This window comes from Pleurodeles waltl, chromosome 1_2 (genome assembly GCF_031143425.1).
Source record: "Pleurodeles waltl isolate 20211129_DDA chromosome 1_2, aPleWal1.hap1.20221129, whole genome shotgun sequence".
In the NCBI taxonomy this organism is placed as follows: domain Eukaryota; kingdom Metazoa; phylum Chordata; class Amphibia; order Caudata; family Salamandridae; genus Pleurodeles; species Pleurodeles waltl.
In genome coordinates this window covers 94,182,418-94,200,623 of record NC_090437.1, presented here as the reverse complement: position 1 = coordinate 94,200,623, position 18,206 = coordinate 94,182,418, and positions in this window count along the sequence as shown.

The following is an 18,206-nucleotide window of genomic DNA, read 5'->3' as shown; positions in this document are numbered from 1 at the left end:
GCTGACCGCGCTGGAAGCCTGCAAAACTGCAACATAGTAGCAAAGACGACTACTGCAACTCTGTAACGCTGATCCTGCCGCCTTCTCGACTGTTTTCCTGGTGGTGCATGCTGTAGGGGTAGTCTGCCTCCTCTCTGCACTAGAAGCTCCGAAGAAATCTCCTGTGGGTCGACGGAATCGTCCCCCTGCAACCGCAGGCACCAAAGAACTGCATCACCGGTCCCCTGGGTCTCCTCTCAGCACGACGAGCGAGGTCCCTTGAATCCAGCAACTCTGTCCAAGTGACTCCCACAGTCCAGTGACTCTTCAGTCCAAGTTTGGTGGAGGTAAGTCCTTGCCTCCCCACGCCAGACTGCATTGCTGGGAACTGCGACTTTTGCAGCTACTCTGGCCTCCGTGCACTTCCGGCGGAAATCCTTTGTGCACAGTCCAGCCTGGGTCCACGGCACTCTAACCTGCATTGCACGACCTCCTAAGTTGTTCTCCGGCGACGTGGGACTCCTTTGTGCGACTTCGGGTGAGCACCGTTTCACGCATCCTTGTGGTGCCTGTTTCTGGCACTTCTCCGGGTGCTGCTTGCTGCTGAGAGGGCTCCTTGTCTTGCTCGACGCCCCCTCTGTCCCCTGACGCAATTTGCGACATCCTGGTCCCTCCTGGGCCACAACAGCATCCAAAAACACTAACCACAAAATTTGCAGCTAGCAAGGCTTGTTGGCGGTCTTTCGGCGGGAAAACACTTCTGCACGACTCTCCACGGCGTGAGGGATCCGTCCTCCAAAGGGGAAGTCTCTAGCCCTTGTCGTTCCTGCAGAAACCTAAGCTTCTACTGCCCAGTAGCAGCTTCTTTGCACCCACAGCTGGCATTTCCTGAGCATCTGCCCATCTCCGACTTGCTTGTGACTTTTTGGACTTGGTCCCCTTGTTCCACAGGTACCCTCGACTGGAAATCCATCGTTGTTGCATTGCTGGTTTGTGTCTTCCCTGCAGAATTCCCCTATCACGACTTCTATGTCCTTTGGGGAACTTTAGTGCACTTTGCACTCACTTTTCAGGGTCTTGGGGTGGGCTATTTTTCTAACCTTTACTATTTTCTAATAGTCCCAGCGACCCTCTACAAGGTCACATAGGTTTGGGGTCCATTCGTGGTTCGCATTCCACTTTTGGAGTATATGGTTTGTGTTGCCCCTATCCCTATGTGTCCCCATTGCATCCTATTGTAACTATACATTGTTTGCACTGTTTTCTAATACTATTACTGCATATTTTGGTATTGTGTACATATATCTTGTGTATATTTGCTATCCTCATACTGAGGGTACACTGAGATACTTTGGCATATTGTCATAAAAATAAAGTACCTTTATTTTTAGTATATCTGTGTATTGTGTTTTCTTATGATATTGTGCATATGACACTAGTGGTACTGTAGGAGCTTCACTCGTCTCCTAGTTCAGCCTAAGCTGCTCTGCTAAGCTACCATTATCTATCAGCATATGCTGCTAGACACCCTATACACTAATAAGGGATAACTGGGCCTGGTGCAAGGTGTAAGTACCCTAGGTACTCACTACAAGCCAGTCCAGCCTCCTACATTGGTTGTGCAGCGGTGGGATCAGTGCTTTGAAACTACTTACCACTCTTGTCATTGTACTTTTCATAAGAGAAAAATATACAAAACAAGTTCAGTGTATGTACACCTAACCAAAAAGTTTTGCATTTCCTCTTTTCACTCTTTTCTAAGTGCTGAAAAGTACTTCTAAACTTTCTACAAAGTTCTAAAAAGTTTTTAACGTTTTTTTTCTGTCTTTCTAAAAGTTCTGAAAAACTTTTTCTGTCACTTAAACTCTTTCTAAAAATGTCTGGCACAGGCCAAAATGTTGATCTGTCCAAACTTGCATATGGCCACCTTAGCTGGAAAGGAGCAAGGAGTCTTTGTATAGAAAGAGGTTTGAGTGTAGGGAAGAATCCTTCCTTGGAATTATTGCTTAACATGCTTAGAGAACAAGATAAGGCCAAAAGGGCCCCATCTGTTGAAAAAGTAGCTAATGGTTCCCAATCTGATCCAGGGACACCCCTAGGAAAAGATTCAGGAAATAAACTTCAGAGCCTGCCCATTACTAGACAGTCTAGCATAGTTGGTACTGATGTAGAGTCACACCATACAGATAGTGTTGTCTCACATCATAGCAAGAGCATTCATTCTCACCACAGTAGAAGTGATGTTTCTGTTAACCAAGCTGTTAGGGTGCCTTCTGTAAGGGACAGGTCTCCTTCTGTCCATTCTCACCATACTTCTGTTTGAAGTCATGTCCCTCCCACCCACCCTGATGACAGATTGTTAGAAAGGGAGCTCAATAGATTGAGAGTGGAACAAACCAGACTGAAGCTCAAGAAGCAACAGCTGGATTTGGATAGACAGACCTTAGAAGTAGAGAAGGAGAGACAGAAGTTGGGTTTAGAAACCCATGGTGGCAGCAGCAGTATTCCCCATAGTCATCCTGCAAAAGAGCATGATTCCAGGAATCTGCACAAGATAGTTCCCCCTTATAAGGAGGGGGATGACATTAACAATTGGTTTGCTGCACTTGAGAGGGCCTGTGCTGTACAGGATGTCCCTCAAAGGCAGTGGGCTGCTATCCTATGGCTATCATTTAGTGGAAAAGGTAGGGATAGTCTCCTTACTGTGAAAGAAAGTGAAGCCAATGATTACAAAGTTCTTAAGAATGCACTCCTGGATGGTTATGGCTTAACCACTGAACAATACAGGATAAAGTTCAGAGAGACCAAAAAGGAGTCTTCACAAGACTTGGTTGATTTCATTGACCATTCAGTGAAGGCCTTGGAGGGGTGGTTACATGGCAGTAAAGTTACTGATTATGACAGCCTGTATAACTTGATCCTGAGAGAGCATATTCTTAATAATTGTGTGTCTGATTTGTTGCACCAGTACTTGGTGGACTCTGATCTGACCTCTCCCCAAGAATTGGGAAAGAAGGCAGACAAATGAGTCATAACAAGGGTGAACAGAAAAGTTCATACAGGGGGTGACAAAGATGGCAACAAGAAGAAGGATGGTAAGTCTTCTGACAAGGGTGGGGACAAATCTAAAAATGAGTCTTCATCAGGCCCACAAAAACACTCTGGTGGGGGTGGTGGGCCCAAATCCTCTTCTAATCAAAACAAAGAAAAGAAACCATGGTGCTATTTATGTAAAATAAAAGGCCATTGGACAACAGATCCCAGTTGTCCAAAGAAAAGCACCAAGCCTCCTACCACTACAACCCCTACTGCTAAACCTAGTGTCCCTACTAATAGCAGTGGTGGTGGGAGCAAACCTACTAATAGCCAATCCAAGGGACTAGCTGGGCTCACTTTTGGTAACTTAGTTGGGGTTGGTCTGATTAGGGAGACCACAGAGGCTGTGTTAGTCTCTGAGGGGGCTATTGATTTAGCCACCTTGGTTGCTTGTCCCCTTAACATGGATAAGTTCAAGCAACTACCCCTAATAAATGGTGTTGAGGTTCAGGCCTACAGGGACACAGGTGCCAGTGTCACAATGGTGATAGAGAAACTGGTCCACCCTGAACAACACCTACTTGGTCACCAATACCAAGTAACCGATGCTCACAACAACACACTTAGCCACCCCATGGCTGTTGTAAATCTCAACTGGGGGGGGGGTTACTGGTCCAAAGAAAGTTGTGGTAGCCACAGATTTACCTGTAGACTGTCTACTAGGAAATGATTTGGAGACATCAGCTTGGTCAGATGTGGAGTTGGAGGCCCATGCAGCAATGCTGGGCATCCCAGGGCATATTTTTGCTTTAACCAGGGCTCAGGCCAAAAAGCAAAAAGGACAGGGAAACTTGGATCCTGGAACAATGGACCAACTGCTCCCTAAAGCTAGGGCTAGTAGAAGTAAAGCACTTCCTACTATCCCTCCCTCTACAGTGGATTCTACTTCCGAGGAAGAAGAATTTCCACCCTGTGCAGAACCTACACCAGAGGAGCTGGAAGCAGACACTGCTGAGCTTTTGGGTGAAGGGGGGCCTGCCAGGGAGGAGCTGAGTGTGGCACAGCAAACCTGTCCCACACTAGAGGGTCTAAGACAGCAAGCTGTCAAACAGGCTAATGGGGATGTCAGTGACTCTCACAGAGTTTACTGGGAGGACAACCTCTTGTACACTGAAGCAAGGGATCCTAAACCTGGAACTGCCAGGAGGTTAGTGATTCCTCAGGAGTACAGAAAGTTCCTCCTAACTCTAGCCCACGACATTCCCCTAGCTGGACATCTGGGACAAATAAAAACTTGGGACAGGCTTGTTCCCTTGTTTCATTGGCCTAGAATGTCTGAGGACACAAAGGAATTTTGTAAGTCCTGTGAAACCTGTCAAGCCAGTGGCAAGACAGGTGGCACTCCAAAGGCACCCCTTATTCCACTGCCTGTGGTTGGGGTTCCCTTTGAAAGGGTAGGGGTTGACATAGTTGGCCCCCTTGACCCTCCTACTGCTTCAGGCAATAGGTTTATCTTGGTGGTAGTGGACCATGCCACAAGATATCCTGAAGCAATTCCTTTAAGGACCACTACAGCACCTGCAGTGGCAAAGGCCCTCCTGGGAATATTTTCTAGGGTGGGCTTCCCAAAGGAAGTAGTATCAGACAGAGGAAGCAATTTCATGTCTGCTTACTTAAAAGCCATGTGGAAGGAGTGTGGTGTGACTTACAAGTTCACTACACCCTATCATCCACAAACAAATGGACTGGTGGAGAGATTTAACGAAACTCTCAAAGGCATGATTATGGGTCTCCCTGAAAAACTCCGCAGGAGATGGGATATCCTGTTACCATGCCTCCTTTTTGCCTACAGGGAGGTACCCCAGAAAGGAGTGGGCTTCAGCCCCTTTGAACTCCTCTTTGGACACCCTGTTAGGGGTCCACTAACACTTGTCAAGGAGGGTTGGGAACAACCTTTAAAAGCTCCAAAGCAAGATATTGTGGATTATGTGCTTGGCCTCAGATCAAGGATGGCTGAGTATATGAAAAAGGCCAGTAAAAACCTTCAGGCCAGCCAAGAGCTCCAAAAGCAATGGCATGACCAGAAGGCTGTTTTGGTTCAGTACAAACCAGGGCAGAAAGTGTGGCTCTTGGAGCCTGTGGCCCCAATAGCACTCCAAGATAAATGGAGTGGACCCCACACAATTGTTGAGAAAAAGGGTGAAGTCACCTACTTAGTTGACTTAGGCACTGCCAGGAGTCCCCTTAGGGTGCTCCATGTCAATCGCCTTAAACCCTACTATGACAGGGCTGATCTCACCCTGCTCATGGCAACTGATGAGGGACAGGAAGAAGACAGTGATCCTCTACCTGATCTCTTCTCTTCCACAGAACAAGATGCTCTTGTGGAAGGGGTAGTTTTGGCTGATTGTCTTACTGCTGAGCAGAAAGACCATTGCATAAATCTCCAGGGTCAGTTTTCTGAACTCTTCTCTACTGTGCCAGGTACCACTTCTTGGTGTGAGCACACTATAGATACTGGAGACAGCTTGCCTGTCAAAAGTACGATCTATAGGCAGCCTGACCATGTCAGGGACTGCATAAAGCAAGAGGTGCAGAAAATGTTAAAACTGGGAGTGGTTGAGCACTCTGAAAGTCCATGGCCTTCTCCTGTGGCACTTGTACCAAAACCTCATTCCAAGGATGGAAAGAAGGAAATGCGGTTTTGTGTAGATTACAGAGGTCTCAACCAGGTAACCAAAACTGATGCTCACCCTATACCCAGGGCAGATGAGCTCATAGATACACTGGCATCTGCCAAGTATCTAAGCACTTTTGATTTGACTGCAGGGTATTGGCAGATCAAATTATCAGAAGATGCTAAACCTAAAACTGCATTTTCAACCATTGTAGGCCATTACCAGTTCACAGTAATGCCTTTTGGATTGAAAAATGCACCTGCCACTTTTCAGAGGTTGGTGAAAAAGTCCTGCAAGGGCTGGAAGCTTTTAGTGCAGCATATTTGGACGATATAGCTGTCTTTAGCTCCAGCTGGGATGATCACCTGGTCCACCTATGGAAAGTTTTGGAGGCCCTGCAAAAGGCGGGCCTTACTATCAAGGCTTCAAAGTGCCAGATAGGGCAGGGAAAGGTGGTTTATCTGGGACACCTTGTTGGTGGGGAACAGATTGCACCACTTCAGGGGAAAATCCAAACTATTATAGATTGGGTTCCCCCTACTACTCAGACTCAGGTGAGAGCCTTCCTAGGCCTCACTGGGTATTACAGGAGGTTCATTAAGAACTATGGCTCCATTGCAGCCCCTCTTAATGACCTCACATCCAAGAAAATGTCTAAAAAGGTATTATGGACAGCAAACTGTCAGAAAGCTTTTGAGGGGCTGAAGCAGGCCATGTGCTCTGCACCTGTCCTGAAAAGCCCTTGTTACTCTAAAAAATTCTATGTCCAGACTGATGCATCTGAATTAGGAGTAGGGGCAGTCCTATCACAACTTAATTCTGAGGGCCAGGATCAACCTGTTGCTTTTATTAGTAGGAGGTTGACCCCTAGAGAAAAGCGTTGGTCTGCCATTGAGAGGGAGGCCTTTGCTGTGGTCTGGGCACTGAAGAAGTTGAGGCCATACCTGTTTGGCACTCACTTCATTGTTCAGACAGACCACAAACCTCTACTTTGGCTAAAACAAATGAAAGGTGAAAATCCTAAATTATTGAGGTGGTCCATATCCCTACAGGGAATGGACTATACATGGAACATAGACCTGGGAGTAGCCACTCCAATGCAGATGGACTCTCCAGATATTTCCACTTAGACAATGAAGACTCATCAGGTCATGGCTAGTCTTATTGTCCTTCGTTTGGGGGCGGGGGTTGTGTAGGAAAGTACCATCTTGCCTGGCATGTTACCCCCATTTTTTCACTGTATATATGTTGTTTTAGTTGTATGTGTCACTAGGACCCTGTCAGCCAGGGCCCCAGTGCTCATAAGTGTGCCTGAATGTGTTACCTGTGTAGTGACTAACTGTCTCACTGAGGCTCTGCTAATCAGAACCTCAGTGGTTATGCTCTCTCATTTCTTTCAAATTGTCACTAACAGGCCAGTGACCAATTTTACCAATTTACATTGGCTTACTGGAACACCCTTATAATTCCCTAGTATATGGTACTGAGGTACCCAGGGTATTGGGGTTCCAGGAGATCCCTATGGGCTGCAGCATTTCTTTTGCCACCCATTGGGAGCTCTGACAATTCTTACACAAGCCTGCCACTGCAGCCTGACTGAAATAACGTCCACGTTATTTCACAGCCATTTTACACTGCACTTAAGTAACTTATAAGTCACCTATATGTCTAACCTTTACCTGGTAAAGGTTAGGTGCAAAGTTACTTAGTGTGAGGGCACCCTGGCACTAGCCAAGGTACCCCCACATTGTTCAGGGCCAATTCCCCGGACTTTGGGAGTGCGGGGACACTATTACACGCGTGCACTACATATAGGTCACTACCTATATGTAGCTTCACAATGGTAACTCCGAATATGGCCATGTAACATGTCTATGATCATGGAATTGCCCCCTCTATGCCATCCTGGCATAGTTGGCACAATCCCGTGATCCCAGTGGTCTGTAGCACAGACCCTGGTACTGCCAAACTGCCTTTCCTGGGGTTTCACTGCAGCTGCTGCTGCTGCCAACCCCTCAGACAGGCTTCTGCCCTCCTGGGGTCCAGCCAGGCCTGGCCCAGGATGGCAGAACAAAGGACTTCCTCTGAGAGAGGGTGTTACACCCTCTCCCTTTGGAAAATGGTGTGAAGGCAGGGGAGGAGTAGCCTCCCCCAGCCTCTGCAAATGCTTTCATGGGCACACATGGTGCCCATTTCTGCATAAGCCAGTCTACGCCGGTTCAGGGACCCCTTAGCCCTGCTCTGGCGCGAAACTGGACAAAGGAAAGGGGAGTGACCACTCCCCTGACCTGTACCTCCCCTGGGAGGTGCCCAGAGCTCCTCCAGTGTGCTCCAGACCTCACCTCTGCCATCTTGGAAACAGAGGTGCTGCTGGCACACTGGACTGCTCTGAGTGGCCAGTGCCATCAGGTGACGTCAGAGACTCCTTCTGATAGGCTCCTTCAGGTGTTGCTAGCCTATCCTCTCTCCTAGGTAGCTAAACCCTCTTTTCTGGCTATTTAGGGTCTCTGTCTCTTGGGATTCCTTAGATAACGAATGCAAGAGCTCATCCGAGTTCCTCTGCATCTCTCTCTTCACCTTCTGCCAAGGAATCGACTGCTGACAGCGCTGGAAGCCTGCAAAACTGCAACATAGTAGCAAAGACGACTACTGCAACTCTGTAACGCTGATCCTGCCGCCTTCTCAACTGTTTTCCTGGTGGTGCATGCTGTGGGGGTAGTCTGCCTCCTCTCTGCACTAGAAGCTCCGAAGAAATCTCCCGTGGGTCGACGGAATCGTCCCCCTGCAACCGCAGGCACCAAAGAACTGCATCACCGGTCCCCTGGGTCTCCTCTCAGCACGACGAACGAGGTCCCTTGAATCCAGCAACTCTGTCCAAGTGACTCCCACAGTCCAGTGACTCTTCAGTCCAAGTTTGGTGGAGGTAAGTCCTTGCCTCCCCACGCCAGACTGCATTGCTGGGAACCGTGACTTTTGCAGCTACTCCGGCCTCCGTGCACTTCCGGCGGAAATCCTTTGTGCACAGTCCAGCCTGGGTCCACGGCACTCTAACCTGCATTGCACGACCTCCTAAGTTGTTCTCCGGCGACGTGGGACTCCTTTTTGCGACTTTGGGTGAGCACCGTTTCACGCATCCTCGTAGTGCCTGTTTCTGGCACTTCTCTGGGTGCTGCTTGCTGCTGAGAGGGCTCCTTTTCTTGCTCGACGCCCCCTCTGTCCCCTGACGCAATTGGCGACATCCTGGTCCCTCCTGGGCCACAGCAGCATCCAAAAACACTAACCGCACAATTTGCAGCTAGCAAGGCTTGTTGGCGGTCTTTCGGCAGGGAAACACTTCTGCACGACTCTCCACAGCGTGAGGGATCCGTCCTCCAAAGGGGAAGTCTCTAGCCCTTGTTGTTCCTGCAGAAACCTAAGCTTCTACTGCCCAGTAGCAGCTTCTTTGCACCCACAGCTGGCATTTCCTGGGCATCTGCCCATCTCCGACTTGCTTGTGACTTTTTGGACTTGGTCCCCTTGTTCCACAGGTACCCTCGACTGGAAATCCATCGTTGTTGCATTGCTGGTTTGTGTCTTCCCTGCAGAATTCCCCTATCACGACTTCTATGTCCTTTGGGGAACTTTAGTGCACTTTGCACTCACTTTTCAGGGTCTTGGGGTGGGCTATTTTTCTAACCTTTACTATTTTCTTATAGTCCCAGCGACCCTCTACAAGCTCACATAGGTTTGGGGTCCATTCGTGGTTCGCATTCCACTTTTGGAGTATATGGTTTGTGTTGCCCCTATCCCTATGTGTCCCCATTGCATCCTATTGTAACTATACATTGTTTGCACTGTTTTCTAATACTATTACTGCATATTTTGGTATTGTGTACATATATCTTGTGTATATTTGCTATCCTCATACTGAGGGTACACTGAGATACTTTGGCATATTGTCATAAAAATAAAGTACCTTTATTTTTAGTATATCTGTGTATTGTGTTTTCTTATGATATTGTGCATATGACACTAGTGGTACTGTAGGAGCTTCACTCGTCTCCTAGTTCAGCCTAAGCTGCTCTGCTAAGCTACCATTATCTATCAGCCTATGCTGCTAGACACCCTATACACTAATGAGGGATAACTGGGCCTGGTGCAAGGTGTAAGTACCCTAGGTACTCACTACAAGCCAGTCCAGCCTCCTACATATGCGATCAGTCGCTTCCCACGACAGCTTTTAACAAAGCAGTCAATAAGTCAAGTAAACTACATAGCTGGTTAAAAGACAGAGAGGCTCTGACCAAACGGTTGCATGGCCGCCTGACTCTCAAATCGTATAAAACTCTTAAAGAATCTCCACTTATGGCTGCCCCCACTCAGAGAAAATTAAGCAACGCTTTCTAAGGCTCAGGCTGGGTGATGTTCCAACGCCAGACCTCCTGCCAAATTGGAAGAAGGGGCCACGAGTGGGCATACATGAGTGCCCCCTTTGTCATCTGGCAGTAGAAAACTTGGTGCATGTGGTCTGCATTTGCCCGGCACTGGCTGTAGAAAGAAAACGCTTACTGAAAAAAGAACTAAATGGCTCAGGGATTACATCCTGCAAACAAGCACTAATTGAAGCATTCAATCCACAAAACACCATATTTAATATTAGATTGGTTCAATTCTTGGAAATCTATTCCAGTAAAATAACATCTGCTGAAACAAGCATATGATAGGGAGGGCATAAATGGTGACATAATCCATTTACTCTGAGTAAACACATCAAAGAAAGAAAGGTAATTTGGTAACATCGCCACACAGCTAGACTGCTATGGAGTCTTGCACCAGTAACCGGAGTCAAGTAGGAGTATTTCAGATTTGTAGAATGTACTTAGCTCTTCCCAGTTTGATAAATTTATGTTATTTATATGTTTCAGTGTACTAACATGGTTCTGTCAAATTTTATGTTGAAGGATTACTTTTATGGTTTTAATTAACTAATAAAATAAACATTCATTCATTCATTTGTGGTACAAACACACTCATCACTAGCAACTGAGACCAAATATCATCCCGCCATCATGAAACAGACAAGATGGAAGAGACAATAAGATTTTCCATTTTCAGCAGCAGTATGCTGGTACAGAAACAATACAACTTAAATACCATCACCTGCAACTATAGGCTCAAATAAATGACAACACAACGGGTGTTTCTTTGTGAGCAGAATACAGCTGCTTCACTGGATCTGACACTGAGTCTCACATTGCAACACCACATAGCTACTCATCAGTGGCTTCACCAGATTTGACACAAACAGCAGAGAACAGCACTGCACAGCCCCGCACCAAGGACAGAAGGTCTTACTCCTAGCAACTGAACCTGATCCGCTACCAGGCCAGTGCCCCATCACAAATAGCCTTAACTTGTGCCATTTCCTGATCTGCACGACCAGATGCCCGTAGTTGACACTTCGCTCTATTTGGTGCTATTTTTGCTTTCAACTATCTATTGATTAGAATTTTGTAGTTTTGGTGTCATTTTTGTTATTGAAATTTACTCTAATTTTCTAAATAGGTTTGGAATTTTTCTAGTGTCTTGTTTTCACCTTATTACTGTTTGAGTACTTCATTGCCTCTAATTTAAGCCTGACTGCTTTTGTGACAAGCTACAATAGGGTTAAACACAGGTTTATTTAGTGACTCTTGTGGTTAAACCTGACAAGGATGTTGGTGATCATTTGACGTGTGCTCTCACCCCTTCAACCAACAATCAATTTTCTTAAAATACAACTGCTTCAGTCCAGTACACATTTACCTCTGGGAATGTATGACTCACACTATACACCTTGCATAACCTTTACATATAATCTATAAATCAGGTCCTGTCATTGTATGCATGAACTACCAAAATATGCTTGAATGCATCTTCCTAGAGATCAGTAATTGCCTGTACCATCAGACACCCTGCAATACTAGGGCTTTAAATGTCCACACTCATCAGACTAACTTTGTGTTGTCCAGCATAACCAATCTAACCACAAATAATGGTGTGAAGAACTGTACACAAATGTCAGGATTATGAGATTACATTGGCCCATTGTTCAACAACCTCTGTGTCAAACGTTTCCCATGGCGATGGCAGCATAGGCTCCAGGGATGGAAGCACAGTGCTTCCTTAAACTCTAAATAGTGAGAGGGAATCATCATTTTGGTGAATAGGGCCTTCACCAGATCTTTGACAGAGTATCCCATCCGCCAAACTGTAGATCAGGAGCTTCGTGCAAAAAAGTGTTCAGACAGGAATTTTAATTCTGTTGAGGACTCATAAAGAAAAATGTGGGGTTACTATGTAGTCAAATGTTTGTTTATTAAAGGTACATATGTCATCAGAGAAGGTCCCTGTGAATGGCAGTGTAGGTGGCATACTTTATCTTGCTGGACCAAACCACAACATGGAAAAACCTACTTTAAACCGAATACAGACAATCATGTATGCACATTTCTCAGTTTTTCAGATGCTCTGCTATTCTTTTACTAAATATTATTAGCCAACTATTGCCATCCCTATTCCATGATAGGCATGGTGGATCTTTAATAATGGTTGTGAGAATGCACACTAATTCTCACTCCATGTGAGCCATGTGCGACCCTTAGGACATTTAAGTTTTCACAAGTAATATGAACTGCTTTACCTCCCATTTCATGTACCCGTCAACCTGTTCACTTTTTATTACATTCTTGTCCACTTCCAATGTTCTAGTCATTATTGCCATGAGGTAAGTCTGCTTCCCCAGACAGGCCGTACTTTCTCTAGAAAAAAAACGTTTTGACACTTCGTGCCTCACATTAGGACCACTAACCTATAAGGCATCCTATTGTGTCTGCATTCTGGGCCAGCAGCTAGAGTACTGTTGTCAAAGTTGTCTTTTACTTTTCCCTTTGGTCTTTGCTTTCTTTCAACCTATTATGGGGCATGGGTCGCTTCATGATGTCTGTAGGTCCTGAGGCCCTAGCAAGCATTGAACCAAGTCTGCTGGTAGCCTGGAGGTAGGGCTTAATGGCAGGGACTGGATGATCATAGAAAATGGAATTATCAGTTGCCACTTCATCCAAGTGTGCCCGGTGTCTGCTGTGGATCCTGTGGGGTAGGATAGATGTGAGTTGTCTCTGTAGGACAGGATTGTGGAGCCTGTGGAGCCTGTTTGAGGCAAGGGTAGGAGCAGTTCCTCGTTGTCCTAAAGTCTTTTTGCTTCTTTGTGACTTGATTGCCAGGATCCAGAGGATGCTAATGGCAGGCGTTGGGAACATCAGGTTAGAATGATTCTCTGTAATGGTGAAGGCGTGGGACAGGATATGTGGTGCTTCTGCCCACTGTGCGAATGTGGGGGTACGCTACCTGGAAGTTTATGGGGTTAGCAGAAGTCTTTTGCAGGTGCTTGATATGGCGTGTTAAAAAAAGAGAACTTTTTTCTGGTTTTTAGGTGAGCTAATGCATGCTAAGGGATATTCTAGACAGTGCTTGTTTGGTGCCTTTCTATTGCTCCAGGATTGCCTTGTTCTGTCCAGGGCTCAGGAGGTATTTAAGGTCTTTTATCATGGTGGACATGTCACTGCAGTAACTGAGGGGAAGAGGTTTTCTAAAGAAAGCATGTGACCCTGATTACTCTATGATGAGGAAGATGATTTGCAACAGGGGCAAATCTAGGTGCCCTCTTCTACTGCCTTAGTATCAGCTGTGTGCTGTACTACCTGTTAAGTAAAGACATTAATATCCAGTTTTTGGTGGAGGAATCAGTGGCCAAGGTGAAGGCTACTGAGGGTATGCACAGCAAACAAATATGTTATCACAGGAGAGGGGTTAGGGAGTAATACTCCCCTTCTACCAGCTTCCATGGCCCAGTTTAGGCTGGCCCTTCCAACTTGCGCTAGTATATCTACTATGATTAGGTGGAACCTGTCTTGGAGCAACTATTGTAACCACTGCAGAAGCCTGTGCGGGACCCTTCCCAGTCACCTTTTTCTCAGCGGGTGAAGCTTTCTGCCCTTGCTTTTCACCTGCATGACAAGAATAAGGCACTGATCCTAAGAAAACTGCATGTTTTCAATAATCTGATGGTGCCTGGTTTATGCAGCTCGTGCATGTTCTGGGAGCACAGATCTTGTTTTTCTTCACCCCATCAGTGTATTGAGCATGTGATTAAGAAAACCTATGCTGCAGATAACTTGGCCTTGTTATCTGGCACTCACATAGTATACACTGCCAGTCCTTGGTTAAGGACTTTCAACTTTTGGCAGGGGCCATGCAGGAGGGAGATGACTGATATTGCTGAAACATATAAAGCAGTAAAAAAGATTACTATTGGATATCGTCTGTGATGGCCTGTGAGAACACGCCTCACTGCTTTGTGCTTCATTGGCTGCTAGTGGACAGATGTGGAGGCAAGTTTGGAAAATGGATGAAGCTGAGAAGGCTGCCCTTTCAAAAAATTATTTTTAGTTTTTTAAGTCTCTTTTGGAACCAGTTGGAGCAAATGGTCACTACGGTTTTTAGGACTAGGAAGCTAGCTTTCCCCTACAAGGGCAAAGACTCCGTATCATCCCACATTGGTGAGTGGAAGTCAGACAAACAGTCATACCATGCATCCAAGTCATCATATCACAACCACTTTCAATGTAACTCCTGGAAGGAGTCAAATCCAATGAGACTTTCTTCAGGACAGAAACATCAATGTTACCAACTTCTGAGGTGAAGTGGATGTCATGCCCCCATCTAGCCTCCAAGTTAGAGTTTTCTTCTAGGGTGCCTGATGTTCAGTGTTCCCCACTCCAAATGGGCCCACCAGCTTCGGAAGTGCTGCAAGAGAATTTTGATGTGTCACTTCACTTTCATGCCTTGAAGAAAGAAGGTGACAGTGGTCAATGCTGAAGATATAGAGAAGTAATGTGAGAACTGGAGTTCTCAACGGAGTTCCCAAGATCACTTGGTGCCGAGCCCGTCTAAGGTGCGGCAGCATAACAAGTTTAGAGCCAACTAGATGCGGATATCAGTTTTAGAAAACTCTGAGGAGACAGGATGTGTTTTCTGAGTTCTTCCTTATATCCATCTCCAGAAGAACCACTTACCTTCTTTGCAGGACTTGGAATCTAGACTTCGAAGTATCCACATCCTTATCATATTGTGACCTATAAAGCAAAAGAGCTACTGTTAGTTCAACCTCGTAACATGTGAACGGAACAATTAGAGGTTAGTAACCAGATTGTTTCAAGAGTGATAATGCGTTCAGTGTGAGAAGAAGATGCAAGTCAAATGGATGTTTGTTTTTTTTTAACAGGGAAGTGTTAACACAAATGTTTTAATTAGAAATAATTAATAAATGTTTATGTATTTTGAATAATGAATTTGGCAGAAAATGAATAACGTAGAAAAAGAATGTGCACGTTTGAAATTGTGCCCTCGGAGAATGGCCACCATTGTTCACGAAATGTACTAAATGAGTGATTAACGTAATGAAATATTGAGAATATCTTAGAATTAATGTAGTAATATGTCATATTAAGAGTTATGAATTATGTTATTGCTTATTAATTGTAGGCCTTAACTTAGTGAGTGTCTTGGCCTAGTCTTGCCAGGCCTCATGCAGAAGCTGTATTTCTTAACGTTCAATGGAAATTGCTGACAAAATAAACTAACCATGAACTGTTAATTGTTTTAGAAAAATGCCTAGTCGAAGCTTTCTATGAGAACCAACAGACAGGAGATGATGTCTCTTGTAATGTATCGAAAAGTGTGTAGTATGTTCTAGATGTACTTTCCCAGGACTCGAAAAATGAAGACACAGACTGGAGAAGAAGATGCAACATTTTTTATACCTGACGAACCGGATGATAAGAACATGGTAAAGTGAACCAATCAACGACATGTGAACTGTGAAATATTAGAATTCATAGATTTGGTACATAGACATTATTGGGTAGAGTCGTAACGTATGATTAGTTGGCCAGTTGAAAATTGGGGGATAGTCTTGGTGACTTTGATATAACAACGTGACAGAGGGAAAAGACTTCAGACCTTATTCCGAAATTGATGCGAAATTGGGAAGAAGACATTAGAGATTCTGTCATTGGGCTCATACTCTCTGAATGAGAGCCTGATGTGATGCTGATCAACTGATGACCTGAGGGAAAAGACTGACTCTGTTGCTGACCCATACCGTGGATAGGTAGATATGACAAAATGACTGAATTGTATTTTGTGCCTTTCCTTTCTAGGTACCAACTGCACTGACTAAATTGTATTCTTAGCTAGATGTTTTCTATATTCTTGTTTCTAAATTGTTTTGCATGAAGTCCCACGTGCTGATGCTAATCTGGACTAGATGAGGGTTCCTTACATGACGATTGACAGGTTACAGAGACAAATGGTTGATGGACTGTTTTGCTGAACTCTACAACTAGAAATGATCTATTGCCTTTGATTCTTTCATTGACTTGTGCTAATGCTTTAGAATGTACTCTGATGCAAGCTTTGATTAGATTATGTTTTTGGTGTTGTCTAACTAATTAATGCTGTTTTATTTGAATTGAATTTAGTTTGAATTTATCTCATGACTTAGTATTGTAACAAAAAGGGAAATAAAATCACTAAAACTTATATTGAGGTGTGGTTATTCATGGCTGAAAAGTCATGGTGTGATGGTTATTACTCTTATTGATTATTGATTAATGTTTGTCTAATGATTAATAAATTGTGTGCATTCATTACTGAGAACATTGGTCAAATCATAGCTAGGATACTCCATGCGAATCATAAGGTTCATTGACCTATACGCGTCACCTTGTAAGTTTACTTATCAAGGACCGACGCGCTATCGGAAGCCTTACTAAAGATCGCCCTTCACAATATAGCTTGATGTAGGATTGAATTCACCATTCTCAGGAGGTACTTTTCGTATTGTATTTCTAGAGTGGAGGACAGAGCTGGAACCATAAATCTTTCAGGGAGAACAATTTAAAAAACAGGACATCTTTAATTGAGAAAGTACCGAAATCCTTAACCCATGTAAAGTTCAAAGCAACAATATCCTGTATTTGAAAGTTATATAACTCTGAAGGAGCCACACAAATTGTGTAGAAAACAACTACTAATGACGTTTCAAGAACTTTTTACAAGTGTGTGATTGAACAGGCTATTGATTAAGAAGAATAAAAAAAGAGAGATGAAACAAGTCTATATTTAGTATTAAACGAAAGGCTGTCGGACGGTTTTGATCTAATTCTGGTATGTTGGTGTTCTACGAAGTAGGAGTATATAAAAACGATTCTGCACTGGTGGGTATTTTGTTGGCTAAGACTATGGGGCATATTTACACGCCCCTTGCACCTCCGTGCGCAGCCCTATAGTCATTTTTTTTACGCTAAGGAGGGCCCCACCATGTGCCATATTTACAAAGTGACACAATTAATGCATTGTGCCACTTCGTAACCCCTTGTGCCACATTACACCTGTGCCAGGTATAATGTATGCAAGGAGGAGTTCCCAAGCAGGGAGGCCTAAATAAATGGCACAGTGAAATTTACAAGATTTTACTGCGTCATTTTTCCCTCATTTTTAACACCTGCTCAGAGCAGGCATTAAACTGATGCTCCCATAATACCCTTTGGGCCTCCCTGTGCTTTGCTGGACTAGCACCATAATTTATGGTGCTAATCAAGCAAAGCACCACAATAGCATCATAAATTATGAAGCTGTTGTGCTAATGTGCGCCATGGTGCATTATATAGTAAATACAGCGCTACCATGGTGATGTTAGGGGGCACAGAGCGACGCAAGAAAAGTGGTACATCACAGCTGATGCACCACTTTCTTGTAAATATGCCCCCATATGTCTATCTACATTTTAATGGTTGTGAAAGATATATGCTAGATAAGTAGAAATGCCTCTGTGGACTCGTTTGTTTCCTTCCCATGCCAGTAATTAAATGAGAAAGTACGGAATGTCAATATTACTTGAAGAAAGTACACTGCGGGGTCTAGTAGGAAATAGAGAGACGTGGGAGCTGTTGCAACCCTATTTCCCTCTGTCCCAAAGCCCCTTTCGCCTTCTTGGAAGTGTGCAACTAATTCCAATCCAGGCATTTATTTGGCTGAGGTGTATCATGGGATACGCATCGCTTTTGCTGGACTTAAAACGTGAGTTTAACACTGGAATGTCCAGGGCGTATTGGGGTCTGAAACCAAGACTCGGGCCCTGATTATGAGTTTGACGGGCATAAAAGCCTGCCCGCCAAACTCCTGCTGTCGGGTTACAACCTATGCGGCAGCTATCCTACAGCCCCTATTACAAGTTTCCTGCTGGGCCAGAGGGAAACAGCCCACAACATAGATGCCGGCTTGTAATTGAGCCGGCAGCAATGTTGCAGTGCATCAGATGCAGCAGCACCTGCCGCGCTTTTCACTATCTGCGAAGCAGACAGTGAAAAGTGCGCCAGGGCTGTCCTTGAGGGCCCATGCACTGCCCATACCAAGTGCATGGGCAGTGCATGG